Here is a 16,851-nt window from a genome sequence, read left to right on the forward strand (position 1 = left end):
TGCGCCGATATGCCGGGACGCATCTTCGCGGTTTTCAGGAAGCTCGCGACGCGTGTCTCCACACCACTTCCGCTGGCGTCGGTTTTGGTGCACGCTGTCGCGTCGATCTACGAGGACCTCGCCGCCAATGGCACTGCGAACGCCGCCGACGATTCCGAGTTTCGTTGTTTGTTTCGGGACGGCTTTCCGAATGTATGGGTCCACTTTTACGCTGAGGTGACAGTTAGCGCACCCAAGAATCAGCTAGCGAGACACATCTTTGTCAAGGTCACCGACGCTGTCAAAGCTGCCGTGGCCAGCCTTCTGCCCCCGGGAGAAGAAAAAACGCTGTTGACTTACTTGCAAAAACTGAGTCTGTTTCTACCCTACAGTGCTTTACCGCGCGAACTGACTCCTCCGATGCCGGCAGGCAACTTCAGCGCTCTCTTCCTCCTAATTAAGGACTACGAATTTCGGGTAGAGAGTGAAAGAAGGCGGCGACACTTTCCCAAGTGGCTCCTTACGGGTGACCCCGTGTACGTCTCGGAGCCATGGGTGACCGTTACGCCGCGCTCGTACGCAGTCCTCGATGTTCTGAATCCTCGGAAGAATCTGATGAACGTTCCGGTACTCGGCGTCCCAATAGCCAAGGCCATGTGGCACTACTTACTCGAGAAGGAAAACAAACTGATTGTCTTCCTGCTAAAAAACGAAAGCGGACTTCTTGCTCGCCTTGTCGATAAGACAGCCACGTTGACAGAGCGAAAGAACACTCTAGAGGTCGTGCTGGCTCTTAGGACCGTTCTGAGTGCGACAAGAACTGATGAGTGGAACAAGCCTTGGAAATTATCGGCCGACTGGCAGGAAGTCTCCGAGAGCCAATTATTTTTTCTCAGGCTCGGCGACTCTCTGTGCGGCGGGGGAGATATGAGCATTGCGAAACTACTGAATGCAGTTCTGCAACACAACGCAATTTTTTCCGCAGCTTTCAAGTGCCCCGATCGGGGTTTCAATCGAAGCGGGCGCGTTTAGACTCTGTAATCAGCATGACTTCAAATTAGGACTGATTAAGGAGCGAGATTTTCTGCGTGAAAATTTACCAATAAGCCATTCTAACAACGTGGGCATTTTAAGTTCCAGTTGCCGTACTATATTCTCTTTCACGGTTGCGTCTTTTTGAAGAAAACGCGATGTGAACTTGATTGAGTGTTTTGCTTTTCTTTACATTAGTTCTTGAAGCAAGAATTGTGGAAAGTAGTAGGGAAGGCATTGCGATCAGAAACGGGTTGATCCCGTATGTTTGCCTTGCCTGTCTGCTTGTTTTCATGCCTTACTTTAGGTTGATCGTCCTTCGGCTTTGCTCATGTGGATGAAAAGAAAAGAGGGCGTAAAGGGTAGGGGTATTGGACTTTGGGAGATAGATTGCTTGTGCATACATGCAGAGCACGCTGTTGAAGAGCTTTGAAACAAGACTGAAGTCGGTGTGTGTAAATGGGATGTATTTTCTGCAGGTTTCATTTCTTGAACTACGATGGAACGCCACCTTCGGTTTCAGTCTACCTCTATACCTTAACTACCAAAAATGTCGTCCTTGTGTCTACTTAATTGTGTCACTCGCGCACATGTTCAATCTTTAAACAAAAAATCACAGCAGCCAAGCCATCAGCTCTTGCATATTCGCAGTGCCCAGACGCGTTGAGTTACTTCGGCATCGTTCAGCATTTCGCTTCGTAGCGGCGTATGCCCCGAACGTTGAAACGAATCGGCGCGTACTAAGCACTTCTGTGCATCTGCCCTTGTGATTCTAAGCTTTCTCGCTTGACGGTGGAGCTTCCCTGTCTTTTTCTTTACTACTTTATATGGCATTTTGTTTTGCTCACACGGAAAATGTTCACTTGCTTACACATTGGTTCATAAGCTGACGTAACCGAAAAGGCGGGACGCTCGTAACTTCACGTAGCAACCGTATTTGTTTGTCGCTTTTTTCACGTACAAACCACTCTCATTGGAGATCGTGGGCATCGCACTTTGAAAACATTGGCTCAACTTCCTTTCTCTACATTTCAATGACTAGGGAGAGGGAGAACAGTGACAAATAAGGTACTAGCGAAAGTACTACTAGTAGTACTCCTGCTGCTCATTCTACATAAGTGATGCCGGTTTGTATGTATCCTTAAAAGTAGAAAAAATCCGAAGGAATGCCTCTCTGCAGGGCCGCCTATCCTGGAATCCAAGCATGCACTAGGCGCGCAGCTACAAGTCACAAGCACACACACGCGCAATAGTCTTGATGCACAAAGTGATTCCGGTTTCCTCTCCCTGTGTGCCTAGGTACTCCCGAACCATATTGAGGGAAGTTATGATTGATGGCCGGCCGCTCCTACGCGCGCCTATATGAACTGCGCCTGAAACGACACACTGATCCTGGTATTCTTCCCACTCCGGAACAGGAAGCTGGAGAAAATCGACCCGAGCTCTCACTCGCTGCATTACAATGCGCTCCTGGTGCCGCGAAGCTAGTTTTGTTGCGACTCTTCCCAAGAAGACCCGAGAAAAAAGAAAAAGGAAAGAAAAAGATTTCCTTTATAGTTAATGACATGCTCGGGAGCGTGAATTCATGACCTGGCGGGTGCGTGTTCTTGCACCAATACGCATAGCTTGTGCAAAGAAGAAGGGGATGCAAAGTAATAAGATTAGCGCAAATGCCCGAGGTCAGCCATTTAGCTTATTTAATTTATTGATGCAAAAGCATGAGCTGTCCCTTTGAGCGAAAAAGCCGGTGGCATCTGTAGCACTGAAACGTCATCCGATTTCCCATTGCCTGCGACGCCACGTCAAGAGCGCGCCTCGCGTGCTCTTGCTTACTGGTTTGGGCCTCGACAGAGCAGAGCAGGCGAAAGAGCACACACACACTGCTGGCGCGATATTGCGTGAGGGGAGAGGGCATCGTCCAACGCCACCTAGAAAAAGGTGTTTCGTCGCCGCGGCATCACGTCACCCTCAGTTTCGCTCTCGGAAGTCTGTGTGTTATCCACGCGCTCCTCGTCTGCGCAAGCTCTCGCCTGCGTTCTAATTGCGCCATAGAGTTTGAAGCCAAAAAGGACGAAGTTTAGGCAAATCCATGTACTTCCCATAATTCCCATGCTGGGACAGCCGCTCCCATTGTAGCTCACGTAGACACTAGCGCCAGAGTTCCCTCTAGTAATTTTGTAGGAAACTCTATGAATTGCGCCTCGGTTAGGCCAAATCAAAACGCGCCAAGTGTCTAGAGCCTACCAAGCGCCCACTTGCCCGCACGGAGTTGATAACTTTAAGGACGGCTCAGCGGCGTTCTATTGGAAATTAATGCTTTCGTATTCTCACCTCAAAGAAGTGTTTAGGTGTCCTGGGATTTATTTAAATTTCTTCTCTTTGCGATGAAACAACTGCTTCTTGTTCTCCAAAGAAACTGCAGTGTGTGGCAGGGGTTCTCTTTGCGATATTGCTCACCAAAAAAACCGTGGCTCACGTGTAGGTGGGCGGGAGGAGGTATGGGCTCTCCGCGTCTTGCGGTCTTCACTGTATGGTTCAAGTATGAAGGAAGAAGGACCGGTGACACGACGAACGCTATCTTCCAACCCCTGTTTGGAAGTTAGCGCTCATCCTGCCACCTGTCATTTTTCCTTGATACTCAAACTGACCTGCACTAAAGCAAGACAAGAATACGGTTTCGTTACGTTTCTGTGACATATTGTTGATAGATGTGAAAGTGACTGTCAATTAGTTCTAAATTGTGTAGTGCGGATGTCTTAATTCTTAGAAAGAAGTGTAGCATAAAGAATATCCAACTCCTCGCGGTGGCTAAGCGCCTATGGTGTTGCGCCGCGAAGCACGAGCTCGCGGTATCGAAACGTGGCCGTGGTGGCCGCACTTCGATTGGGGCGAAATGCAGGAACGCCGGTGCACCGTGCATTGACGACGCGGCAAAATCCCCTGGTGGTCAAAATTAATCCGGACTTCCCCCACTACGGCGTGCCTCATAACCAAATCGTGATTTCGACACGTAAAACCCTAGAATTACGATTCAAGGAATATTCAGTGCTGTTATACTGATCAGTTGAATGTTAGGCTAGTGTTGCAAAACATGTTTAAGAAGTCTATAACTTGAAGTTAATGACGAATGTAAGAGTTGCTAACTGCATATCAACTTATTTGCAGAAACGTTTGGCTATGGTTCTGTAATCACGGTACGAGAGCGCAGATAGATAGAACCTGCTAATCAGCTAAGTGAACTTGCTCAAGCAGCCAAGAAGCATTTGTTTAAACGCTACGAAATTTTGCGCAGTGTACGCACTACAGTTCTTTATTACAATTGCGTACAGCTGCACCATACAGATTCTCTTTCGGCTGTCTGTCGCAGGCTCGCGAACATCCAGTGTGTAATTTGTAGATAACAATGAACATTGACGAGTAACGTGCACAAGCCTTCGACGAACGTGGCGAGCGCATAGCAGGGTGTCGAAAAAAAAATATGCTGCCACAAAAAATATTAGATAAGAAAAAAAATTAAATTAAATTATGGGGTTTTACATGCCAAAACCGCAATCTGGTTATGAGGCACGCCGTGTGGGGGTGTCCGAAAATTTGAACCACCTGTGGTTCTTTAACGTGCACATAAATCTAAGTGCGTGAGTGTTTTGCATTTCGCCCCCATTGAAATGGGTAAGCCATGGCCGGAATTCGATTCCGTGACCTCGTGCATAGCAGGAGATAATAATAAGGTAAACAAAAAAAAAATTGAGAGCGCTTTCACTATGTGAACATGGAAGACGAACGAAGCTATACTGTTCAATAGCTATATTAAGTTCTATATGGTGGTTATGCTATATTGGTGAAATAATGACACAAACGCATGACTTCGTTGTTTGCTTGGTATTTTTTATTTTTAATTTTACTTCGTTACATATTTTTGTTTTCGTTTCTTATTTATTCGTGCTTTTTGTTTTAATACTTTCTTTTTCTTACTTGTTTCTTTTACTTTATATATAGACAGCTATATATATATATATATATATATATATATATATATATATATATATATATATATATATATATATATATATATATATATATATACATTAGTCATATAATGAGAAGCCAACAAACACTGACACCAAGTACAACATAGTGGAAATTGCATGTGCTTAATAAATGAAATAAAGTAATGATAAATTAATGGAAATTAAAGTGGATGAAAAAACAACTTGCCGCAGGTGGGAACCGAACCCACAACCTTCGCATGTCGCGTGCGATGCTCTACCAATTGAGCTACCGCGGCGGCGTTTCCCCATCCACTTTCTTGGGTATTTACGTGTACTAGTAGAACCCTGGGAGTGTTAGCCAGCGCCCCCACTCGCAGACCTAGGCGGCGGACGTGGAACGTCTTTTTTGCCGCAGGCGTCACGAGAACGTGATCTTTTCGGGTGAAGGCAACTGGTCAATAAACCCACATATGCTACCTGAAGGCATCAATGTTGCCGGATTCGAGACCCTCGTTAAGTAATAAACGAGAAGAAAGGGGGTTAACCGAGGGACCCGATATTTATTAGTCATATAATGAGAAGCCAACAAACACTGACACCAAGTACAACATAGTGGAAATTGCATGTGCTTAATAAATGAAATAAAGTAATGATAAATTAATGGAAATTAAAGTGGATGAAAAAACAACTTGCCGCAGGTGGGAACCGAACCCACAACCTTCGCATGTCGCGTGCGATGCTCTACCAATTGAGCTACACTCTTAGCACGGTACCTTTTATGGTAACCTGTAATCACGAGTAACTTATAAAATAAAGGTTACATGCGAAATATGTTGATGTTTTAATTAAATGTTGTTACGTATATATATATCTATAGGTTACAAGAGCCAAAATTGACGGATTTAAAGGTTAATTCAGCGCAAAGCGCCTTGTAACCTTTAGATTTTAACCTCTAAAGAACACTGCAGCTCATCAGTGAGGAGACCTACATCATGGATTGGACGTTTGCTGATAAATGTATCCTAATGTGTTCGTGCTCTGCATTTATGATCTGGTTATTACAAACGTAGGACTTCGGCAGTTCGGGCTGTATTCGGTCTTAATTTCTGTCAGTCAAGCAGTTACATTTTTCACGATTTAAAACCAAAAAATAAATCAAGCATGATCGCACTTGCAAGTTCATCTGCGCGCTGTTCTTTGACGACCCTCCATACTTGGCACACAGCCTTATTTGAAATATCAGCAACGAAGACTGTGTCATCGAATGATGTGGCGTGCACTGCCTGCCGAAACCCAGTGGTCGAACGTGACGGAAGCCCCCTGCTCTCGCACGCATTCTAGCCTCCATGAGACAGGCATGGAACATCGGTATTTCAACACGAGAAACAATAGCGGGCGAGTTTCTTTAGAAAAAATGAATATGTTCTAACAAAATTCATGTACGAGGCGAGGAAGAACAGCAGAAGAAAAGCACACGAACGCGTTGGGTCTTTCAGTAAAAGGTTGTTGAAAGCATTGGATGGTTCTATCACATATCAATATAATTCAACTTGTCTACTAAAATGTCCCTGCTCAGAACCTTTCAGTTGTCTGCATACATTTTCTGCCTTTAACCGGGTTCGTTTCATTCCCTGCACTGCCTTGATGCTGTCAACCAAAAATTTCCCATGCTTAATTCAACCATAAGCGCTCAAGATGAGGTTAATAGTTAGTGTGCAAGAAGCGCGTGCCTAAGAAAACCATGCCGACACGCGGTACCAGCTAGGCAGCGTGCGTACTGAAGTATAAACGCGCGGCGAGGGAGCTGGGGATGCGGTACGCGCTACGCGACCGGCGTAACTGCTTTGAAATAAACAACCTACATGTCGGCGAACCATTCTGCATTGCACTTAGGATGTTTTAAAAACTTGTAGCAACTGATTCCACTGCCAACTTTCTTTGGGCATTATAAGCTGTGCCGAAGATTGGCATTACAACGACCGCAAATTTAAGTTACAGCAGACACGAAACGCGCCAAACGTTCAGTGAAATGAACAGGATGCCGCTACACTCACATACAAGCGAGCGCCGTCCGCTCCGTTGTCTTTTTTAGGAGACATAGACAGATGAAAAGAGCGTTAAATGTGTGAAGCCGCCAACTGAGAAATGAAATCTTTACCACTGTCCAAACACGAAATGCTTCCACCATCACACCCATAACATCACTGGCACCTCTGACATTTATTTCTGTAATTCATTGCTTGTTTTCATTTTTTTTTTCATTTTTGCTTGTGCCTCTAAGTGCCTTTTTCTAACATGGCGGCAGCGAGCAGGCATCAGCCACACCGGAGCGCGGCCATCCACGGTGCTATCATCTCTCCTCCTCGGCCCAATCGAGATAGCTCGAGTTGCACGCTGGGAAGATTTTAAGCGGGAGCGGGAGGCTCGGAGCCGGCGGGAGTGGTTAGCGCGCTGTCGTCCTGTCGTTGTTGTCGTTCTGAGACGGCCATTATATTTGACTTGTTTGGATACCATCCGATCACCATTGTGTGCTGCCACCACTTGTAGCCTGCAGTAGTTATTACCGCTTCTACTGGGAACTTGCGCCATCCGCTGCACCCTCATGCCTTTGTGCAGCAGAGACCTTTTCGGTGTGTTGCGCGGTCGCTGCAACGAGCCGGGTTGTGAGTGCAAGCGATACACCATTCTGCGCCTGTCGGAAAGTGACTACCTGGTGAGGTGTGACTATTGTGACCACGTCCCAAATGCACACGGAAAAATATGTGATCTCGGTAAGCAGAACTTTTGCTTTAAATTATTTTTGGGTGGATAGTACGTGAATTCTTTATGGTTCGCAATTCAACATTTGACATGATGCATGCTCTCGCTTCGCGTAAGTGTTTCTGAAAAAGGTTATTGTTGATATGTTTGCTTCTTTATGCTCTTCGATTTACATTGAGCTAAATTCGATGTTGTCATGTTGTCATTTTATGCAAATATTGGATTAGACCTTTCTAAAATATTGAGCTTGTCGGCGGGATGAGTTGTGTCAGGGCAACTAAATGACCTCAACAATACGTTTCTTGTACTGACGCCGTGCTTTGGGCTGATGTACTTGACAGAAATCGTTCAGTATTGCACAACTCGCCTCGTGCACCCTCCGTTAGCCATGCTGTGGGGGTGCGTGACTGCCCGCGCCCTGGCCTGGAGGTAATCTGCGGTGTGTGCAGAGGTCGGGCAAGCCGAGGCGGTTCGTGGTTGCATTTCTGCTTTCTTTCGGTGCGAGTAGTGCTGGAGGTCGCGTAATCTCAAAAGTTCGGAGACGCGTTTAAGGGAGCAACAAAACAAACGTTCGCTCCCCTCTGCGTTCTTCAAGTCAACTTGATAGCGATTGTTCGCGGTCGTCAAATGAGATATGTTCATTAATGCCTGTGCTCGCGTGACACCATGGTTATTAGTAAGCTAATGATTACTGTTACGGCAGGTAAAACTACGTACCTTAGTTTGAGTAGTGGTCTAATGCTTTGCTATCGCTATTAGTGCTTCGCTTTTTGGGTAAAAATGCGTGTTTTTTTTATTTTCTTTTAGTCAAACGGGCCAGTAATTTAACATAAGAATCGGTGGTTAGCATTGACTAACTGCGAAGAATACACAATTCTCTTTTTACCGCAACGTCACCCCTTCTCTTACAACTTGCATTCCAATTTCGCACAATGATGTATAATTATACACAGCGTTGTTTCAGAGAATACATGTTGTATAGCTTTCGCACGAATTTTGCTTATGTACGCGTCTTTTTTTTTTTGCCTACAGCTCTGCAATGCGCTCTGCATTACTTTGTGAACACTAATGATGTCGTTTCGTTGCGTCTATAATTTCAGAAACGAAAAATGCAGCCGAGGCAAAGGTGCAATGCAATGTGCCAGGCACCGTTGTTCGAGGCCTCAGTGTCACATGAAACTGTGGAAGCTTGCACATCTAGTCTCCTCAGTGCAATATGGTTAGTATAATGTGGAATGTTGGCCAAAGCTTTTTTGATTGCCTAGTGTATCAAATATTTTAAAGCGAAGCTTTTTTTGCCACTTCCTTCGGCTTTTCCACTGCTGCTGCTGTCGCTGACCTGCACGCGGCGTCGGGGAGTGGTTTAGTACGTAATGTACATAATGTACGCAGTGTACGAGAAATTACATTGTACTTGTACATAGTAGGGACGCGGGAGTGATGTCTGTGAGCCCTTTCCAGCAAGAACTGCGCGGGCGTCGCCACAATGCCCTCTGGAGTTCTTTAGCCGTCACAATGTCCTCTGAAACTCCTCGGCCATCGACACAATTACCTCTGGAGCGCTGTAATTACGCGTTAGCCTGCGGTATAAGCATTGCAGAAGCTGCAGCGCTTTTGTACTCACGTGCAAATTTCCAGAGGGGAGATAGTCAATGGAAAGATAATACAGAGAATTTGTAAAGCCAACGCCCTGACCAAACGGATGAATAATAGTTGATATTCGCTCGTGCCGCCTTGCATACATAGTATGATGTGGAAGAATGGAAAGACGCCACCAGAAAGCATGCTTCATTTGGGGTCGCCTAAATAAAAGAAGAGTCGCTACTAGACATGGCAACAGTTGCGGAGAAACTGTAAAAATGTTAGTTTAAGAATGAAACGGCACGTTTCTGCTATTTCTGAAAAATAAACACCCTGCAAGTTTGTACATGATGACAACTGATGCAGGCGTGCAGACGCAAAGCTGCACTCAGTACCGCAGCGTCAAGACGACAACACGCAGCGTCAAGACGACAACACGCAAGCGGCTGTCGAGCAAATAAACATTTCAGCCACGATGCCATGCGCCCGTGTGAAGAATGGCAGTGCTAAATTGCTTGCAGCATACGAACAATGGCGCACAACAATGCCTCGAGCAAACACGCCTCGCTGTTTGGTGTACTACGTAGGCAAACACAAGTGGTGCACGTAAGGTAACATTTAACATCGCATCACGACTGTCGTAGGCCGTCAACATCACCGCCAAATATTGCCACTGAACGCAAACAGCACAGAAAGCTTTGCTTGCATCGATTCCCACAGTGCGTGGGATCTATATATATTCTTTTTCTTTTTTTGCTTTAGAGAGGACTGTCCCAGTTGGTGCCTCCATAGAAAATGAATCGGCCTGAATGCCTGTGCAAGAATCACAACCTGGCTGCTCTAAAGGTAAATGCATAGCGCATACAGGAAAGAATTGGTTTTATTGGGTGCTTTGTTTTCACTTGTTTGTTCCAGACTCCGCACCGTAGTCCCATGTGCAAGAGCCCCCACTTGACAGCCCAGTGGTTGCCATGGACAAAGAGATCCGCGATACTGAATGCGGCCAAGGTATGTGATGTGAAATATAATTTACTAGTTCATAAGGAAACATCTCAAATGTAACGATACTAAATATTACACTCATTTGTAAACTTTTCACATATCGTCCAGAAAGCTCTCTGCATTCACCTTGTGATTACTTTTACTCACATCTGTGTTTCTGCTCAGTACTTATATTGTAGCATTATCATTTGTATTGGTCAGTGGTGCGAGTCCAGCGGAGCATCATTACACGATTTAATGTTGTCGCCTTAGATTTTCTTCCCCTGAAATAATACTAAGGATGGAGGCATTGCTCATACTTTATATGCGCTTAAATTGAGGTATGGTAGTATTTTGGTGCTATTTTTTATTCACTACTTCCGTTTAGCTAGACTGCACGATAATTAACACATGAAGGCACAGAATGTAGAGAAGGAGCGAATTAATGAAATTCGATGAAATTGTTAACTTATATTTAACAATTTAATTTAAATGTGATTTATTGCATTTCAAAGTTAATAAAGGTGAGGTAAGCAAAAACCGTAAGAGACATCCTGCCGGACGGAACGTGCACACAGCCAGCTCATGAAGTGTGCGATGCTGCACCAATTTACCTGGTGAAATCTCGTTAATGCGTATCTTGTGGGAACAGGGCATAATTACGCGCTAAACAGTAGTATCCTTTAGTGAGATTTCAGTTGTATATAGTTGAGGAAACAAACGAAAATTGGTATTATACTGATTACTTTCGGTAAAATAACATTTCATTGCTTTTTCCTGCATGCTTTAATGAGAGCTAAAGGTGAGCCAGTTCTAATTTTCCTTGATGTAGAATGGTTGGGCTCTTTCGGGTTGAGTTGTGCTCTGCATCTGCAGTACTGCACGTTTTTGATAAATTTTACTTCGTCAGTTCACATTATGCTGTGCATATTTAATGTTTGATAGGCGAATGTTTATAGGCTCTAAGTGTCCTTGTAGGCTCCACTGCCCAGTGGTGATATCCAGATTGCAGCTCCCCACGTCTACACATGCAGCGAGCAAACGTGTGTTTATGCTGGCAGCAGGCAAGAAATAATTTGGGTCTCGAACGGCAGCCTGGAGCTAGCTGTAATTTATTGTATTTTAACCTACTACATCAAGAACCTCGATTATCCATATGCATTTGCACCATTCCTGGAGCGGATGCAGAAACTTGCGCTTCCCAGCAATGTTGTGCCTAGAGGGCTCATAAATAACAGATTGAAGTGTTTCTTTGCTCTTCTGAAGAAAAAGAACGTGATTTGATTCAAAGTCTAGTTAACAATTTTCACCTTGCATTAATGTTCACTTGTTGCCAGGAGGTGGTGAACAGATGCATCATTTTCTGCATTACAGTTGCATGCCTTTCTATAACTGTTTTATTGAAAATTACTGAGGTAATACATCCATTCATGCAAGTGGCATTTAGTATTGTGCACAAGTATTTTATTTAGCTGCTCAAAATTCTTAAATTCGTGCAATGTGAATTATGGCGGCCTTTCTTTGTCACTGAGTTATTCTAACTGCTAGCCTCTAGATGATAGCGTAATTGTGCAGTACTCTGCATAGCAGTGCCCAAATGACCTTTTTCAATATTTATTTTAAATAGGTAGTGCATTCAAGAAGTTTGAATCCCATCCTTGACATTGTTAGCTAGACAGTAAAATGTGTCATGTAGTAATTTTAATAAAAAATGTTCACGTTTGCATTGTCAAAAGGATCTAAACTGAGAGTTCACTATGCTGTAAGCATCACCACTTCCAGCCTTTTGTCATTTGGCCCACAAGCCAGCACTTCGCACATCTCCTGGTTAAGCTTTGTCTGATGTTTGTAAGAGCAACAAGTTGTCTTTTGATGCCAGTGGTGGTCAATGCTAACACTAAGGAAACGTTGCTCAGGTATAGATGGGCTGTGTGGTCCAGTCTTCTTTTTTAGGTTCACCTATAGCCAATACTTTGTATATTCTTTGCATCGGCTACATTGCACTGGCAACGTCTTTATTGACCTGCTCTATTGCTGCACATTGATGTGTAAAGCTTTTTTTATGTAGTGTCCAATGTGGATCTGAACACAAGTGTCCAGTTTTTGTTCCTTCAATCTCATATACTAATATTTGCCTTGTTTTCTTGCTTCCTGACAGCAGTACAAGTTTTTACATGGACAGTTAACACGAAGTTATTGACGACATGCATGGCTGAAACACGGTGATATGATTTTAAAAATTCCTGTGTTATGATGCAAGTGATAGTATTCTGTTGAATTTTCAGATCTAGTCATGTGCCAGCAAGGCCTGCTGTACTTCTGGTGTATTCTATGTTGTATTTTCAAATAAAGATGTTGCATTCTGAAGTTAACCTTATACTGCCTTTTATACTGTCAATTTATACTCAGATTATTTATACAAGCTAACGGCGCCTCCTCCTCAGGCGTTCAAATTGTGTTTTGAACTGTATTTTTGAGAACATTACCGTTAGATATTTGCTCAAAAGGTGCCGCACGGGGAGTTTCATTTCGTCAGAAATCCCAAGGGATACAGTATAGTAGTATCATGGTAGCCCTTCGTTGGCTGAAATACAACGATTTAAGTGATTTAAATGAAAGTAAGCTTTTGACACCACATTCAGTTGAGCGTTCCTTTTTTTTTTCAGAGGATTTCATGTGGGCCCCGCTCTTTACATGGTCCGACGAGCCCGGTGCGGCCTAGCAACGGGGAGGCGCCACCTTGGGTTTTGTTCCAGAAAGGCCAAATCTCCGCATGGTGCACCGAGTCGGCTGCCGCCAAACAACAGAGGTGCGTCATTTCCTTCTTTTGCGGTTCTCTCTGCTTGCGCCTCTTCTTTCTTGCGCGCTTCTTTTCGCGGTCGGATTAAGCAGCCGACAACCATGCCCGGAGAAACGTGAGCCCTCGCGGAGGACGCCACTCGGCCAGTCCTTTTTGGACATTGTCTTTACACGTGGTTGCGCTTCGAAATAGTTCACCTATCCACCTCGTGTAGTTTCCACAGGAAAGGGTGTCCCTGTGTCTCTCTCAGCCTAAGCAAAAAGAAAAGAAAAAACTGCGTTTTGCTGGCAACTTACGCAAGCCGTAACATCTCTTCGACTGCAATGATATCTAGTAAAAAAATTCTCTAGCTATCACAAAGCACAACAAGGAGGAGTGCGGGAGTACAGATCTCCACTTACGAATGGCATAGCAAGTGACAGACGCATACTGTTTTCGGGTACAATTGTGTAGCTATTAGCAATAAATGAAGCAAATTTTTGCTTTGCTTATGAACAACGGCAAGTGTTCAGGCCCTTTACCTGTGCTGTGTTTTTCTCCTGCGCATGCATTTGCGCTTACTGTGTGGATTGTACCAAGGGTATCATTCAGCATGCAAAAATTAAAAAGTAGAATCAGTGAGCTGAAATTCATTTTTTTTTTCATTTTCGCGTGCTAGATGATACCTTAGGAACAATCCACCGAGTAAACACAAACGCATGTGCAGGAGGATAAAAACCGCAACAGCGTGAGCCAAAAGTCTGAACACTTGTCGTTGGCAAAGCGAAAATTTGCCTCATTTATTGATTAGCAGCTACAGAACTGTAGCCCAAAAAAATGAGTCTGTCACTTACAATATACTATTCAAAAGTAAAGAAATTTCTCTGGCTCCCGCGGTCACCTTTGTTGTACTTTTTGGGGTAGTAGGCTGCATTTTGTCTTAATATTTTTTAGGCCAAACAAGAGATGTTGCGGTATGCGTAAGGTCTAAGTTGCCTGCAAAACGCAATGTTTCTTTTTTTTTCTTTTTTCTTACTTAGGTTCAGAGAGACACAGCGACACCCTTTGTCCCGAAAACCGCACGAGGTGGACACGTGAACTATTTCGAAGCGCAAGCGCATGTAAAGGCAGCGTCCCGAAAGGACTGGCCGAGGGGCTTCCTCCGCGAAGGCTCACATTTCTCCGCGCCCGGTTGTAGTCTGCTTAATCCGGCCGCGGAAAGAAGCGCGCAAGAAAGAAGAGGCGCAAGCAGAAAGAAGCGCGAAAGAAGGAAGAGACGCACCTTTGTTGCTAGGCGACAACTGCCTTGGCGGAGCATGCGCAGAGCAACGGGCTTTTATGAAACATACCGCAGAAAGAAGAGCCGCGTCCCCGTTGCTAGGCGACACCGGCTCTATATACGGAGCATGCGCAGCACGGTGTCCATCTGGGACCTCCTGCAAGCCGCTTTGTGTGAACATTTTAATCGTTCAACCGGTATATTGTAAAAGTAACCTTTATATTTAGGCAAAGACACTCAATACTGTATGCCTATACTAGAGGTTAAAGTGTTGTAACCTCTAGTTGAGGTGCACGCTTTCTTACCTTTAATAGAAGTTAAATTTGTAAAGGTTGATTTGTAACTTATAAGTTAAAGGTGCACAAATCTGTGAGAATGTACCCCTTTAGTAAAGGTTACCGTGCTAAGAGTGTACCGCGGCGGCGTTTCCCCATCCACTTTCTTGGGTATTTATGTGTACGCGGCGCTTGCCAACGGACACATTTTTCATCAGGACCTACCAATATACAGCTTCGCTGTAAAAATTACAATCAAAGCAACTTCCATTCGCTTCGCTGTCGTCTACCTTTCGTAAACTTATATCAACACAGAACTGCTCTAGGTGGCTCCCTCTCCACAGTGCCTATCATTGTGCGGAGAAGACAAAACAATTTATCTTTTTTTTTATTTCTATTGCCTCACCGGTTCGCATAAGGAAAGAAAAATATTTTACAAGCAACAGCCACACAAATTGGAGAGAATTGTTTTATTTACTGAATTTCTTTTTCTCCCGGGTTCTCTTCCCTTGAAGAATGCCGCATGGATGCTTGCTCAGCCACTGAAATATTTATAATTGTGTCAAAGCGATCCACTTGTAAAATTTCTACTGCTTTAGTACTTTGTGTTAGTTTTCCATTTCTCAGATTCTACCTCAAATGTTTCGGTTGCTTATTCTAGTTAGTACTGAACGCCTTTTCATGATTCCACTCGAATCCTGTCCAATCCTGTCCGTATTGGGTACGAGCCATGAAGACAGGGCAAGCAAATAAGAACGAGCGCGGAGCCACAGTCGACGGCACGGCCGGAAAAGGTGAAAGCGTCAGTTTCCACTTAAATATTCACGCACGCCTGTCTCACGCGCGCTCGTCGCATGAAAGTGCGACAGTTAGTCGTCTGCTAACACATTGGTGGCATGCAGAATGCGCTTGCGGCGAGACGAGGTTTTACTCCTTGCTTCCTTGCCCGTTGCCAATGCTCGTATGAATATGCAATAGCGGCTGGGATTGCGGGCGAGGAAGCATATCCCACGACTCAGCACTGCAAGCGCCTGGCTCTGCGGCTTTGCCGCCTTGCGTCTCCCTTGAAGAAGCAAAGATGCATGGACACGCAGACTTACCTCCCCCCCTCCCCTTCCTCCACACTCCTAGTTCACACGTGATCCAAAGGAAATAAACACGCAGCGACAACCGCAAGTTTCGCAAATGCGGAGAAAAAGACCCGGGCCAGATTACTAAGTACCGAGAAAGTAGCAGCATACAGGACAACTTGCTGCCGTATCATTAAAGCGAGCACCGGCTCACAGGGCTATGGTAATGCGGTGCCATATTGCCACACCTTGCGGGTGTTTCCGCATAAGCGTATGCACTCTGCACTTCTTTCAATGGGGGATCACGCGCGCACGCGTGCATATTGCGTGTCCCGGATATGCTTTGGCTGCAGTAAACGATCGTTGCCGCTAAGCAAACAGCACCCGTTCCCCCGCAACTCCCGTATCAACTGCGCTCCATAATTACGCGCTGTCTTCATCCTTTCATTTACCCAGTCGTGGGAGAGCTGACGAGACACGAGCAGGGTCCCGTGACACGTAAGACATGTCATGGGGCCCTGCGCTTCGGATGTCGATTCCTGGTGTTTTTCTTTTTTTTTTTCGTCGTCGGATGTGATTCGGTTAGCGTGCATCGATTTCCCCGCATTTTTTTTTTCTTGTCAGGAAAAGAAGAGATATGCCCACGCCTGTGTTTATCTTACCTTCTGGCGTTGCCCCGAGGGCGGGAAGCATGCTATCTGAATAATCTGGTTCGAGAGACTGGCGAAGCGAGCTTTCGGGGCAGATACGTGGTACGGACAATTTTACTCGTCTTCGGTATTATTTCTTCGCGAGTCGCTGACTCATGTTAGTGCTCATGGCTTGTGCATGACAATTGCGCCCTGCTGTGTGTAAATGGGAGATAACATCGACGGCGCATGCTTATGGTTTCGGTACACAAAAAAAGAAAGAAAAGAAAAAAATTGAAGTAGGTAATCGGAGCCGGGCAGCAAAAAGATGCTTTCAAGTGTGGTGTGTGTACCACTGCAGAAGGTGGAAGTTTATTTTCACATGGTGTGCGTTAAATTGACATCAACATTTAACGAATATTTAGCAACTCTTTCTTTTTCCGTGTCGAAGTTCTTTGTTAGTTTTGTCTCTTCTTTCCAGAATTTATTAGTATGTT

General features: G+C 44.9%; 1 long non-coding RNA gene across 1 annotated transcript; it reads left to right on the forward strand.

Moving 5' to 3' along the window:
- Window positions 1-7,241: 7,241 nt before the first annotated feature.
- Window positions 7,242-12,699, forward strand: LOC135905948 (uncharacterized). Its single transcript, XR_010565568.2, has 5 exons — window positions 7,242-7,771; window positions 8,861-8,979; window positions 10,104-10,187; window positions 10,257-10,349; window positions 12,481-12,699. It is a non-coding gene; the product is annotated as an uncharacterized lncRNA (long non-coding RNA).
- The last annotated feature ends 4,152 nt before the right edge of the window (window positions 12,700-16,851 follow it).

The sequence above is a fragment of the Dermacentor albipictus genome, chromosome 5 (assembly GCF_038994185.2).
Source record: "Dermacentor albipictus isolate Rhodes 1998 colony chromosome 5, USDA_Dalb.pri_finalv2, whole genome shotgun sequence".
Taxonomy (NCBI): Eukaryota; Metazoa; Arthropoda; class Arachnida; order Ixodida; family Ixodidae; genus Dermacentor; species Dermacentor albipictus.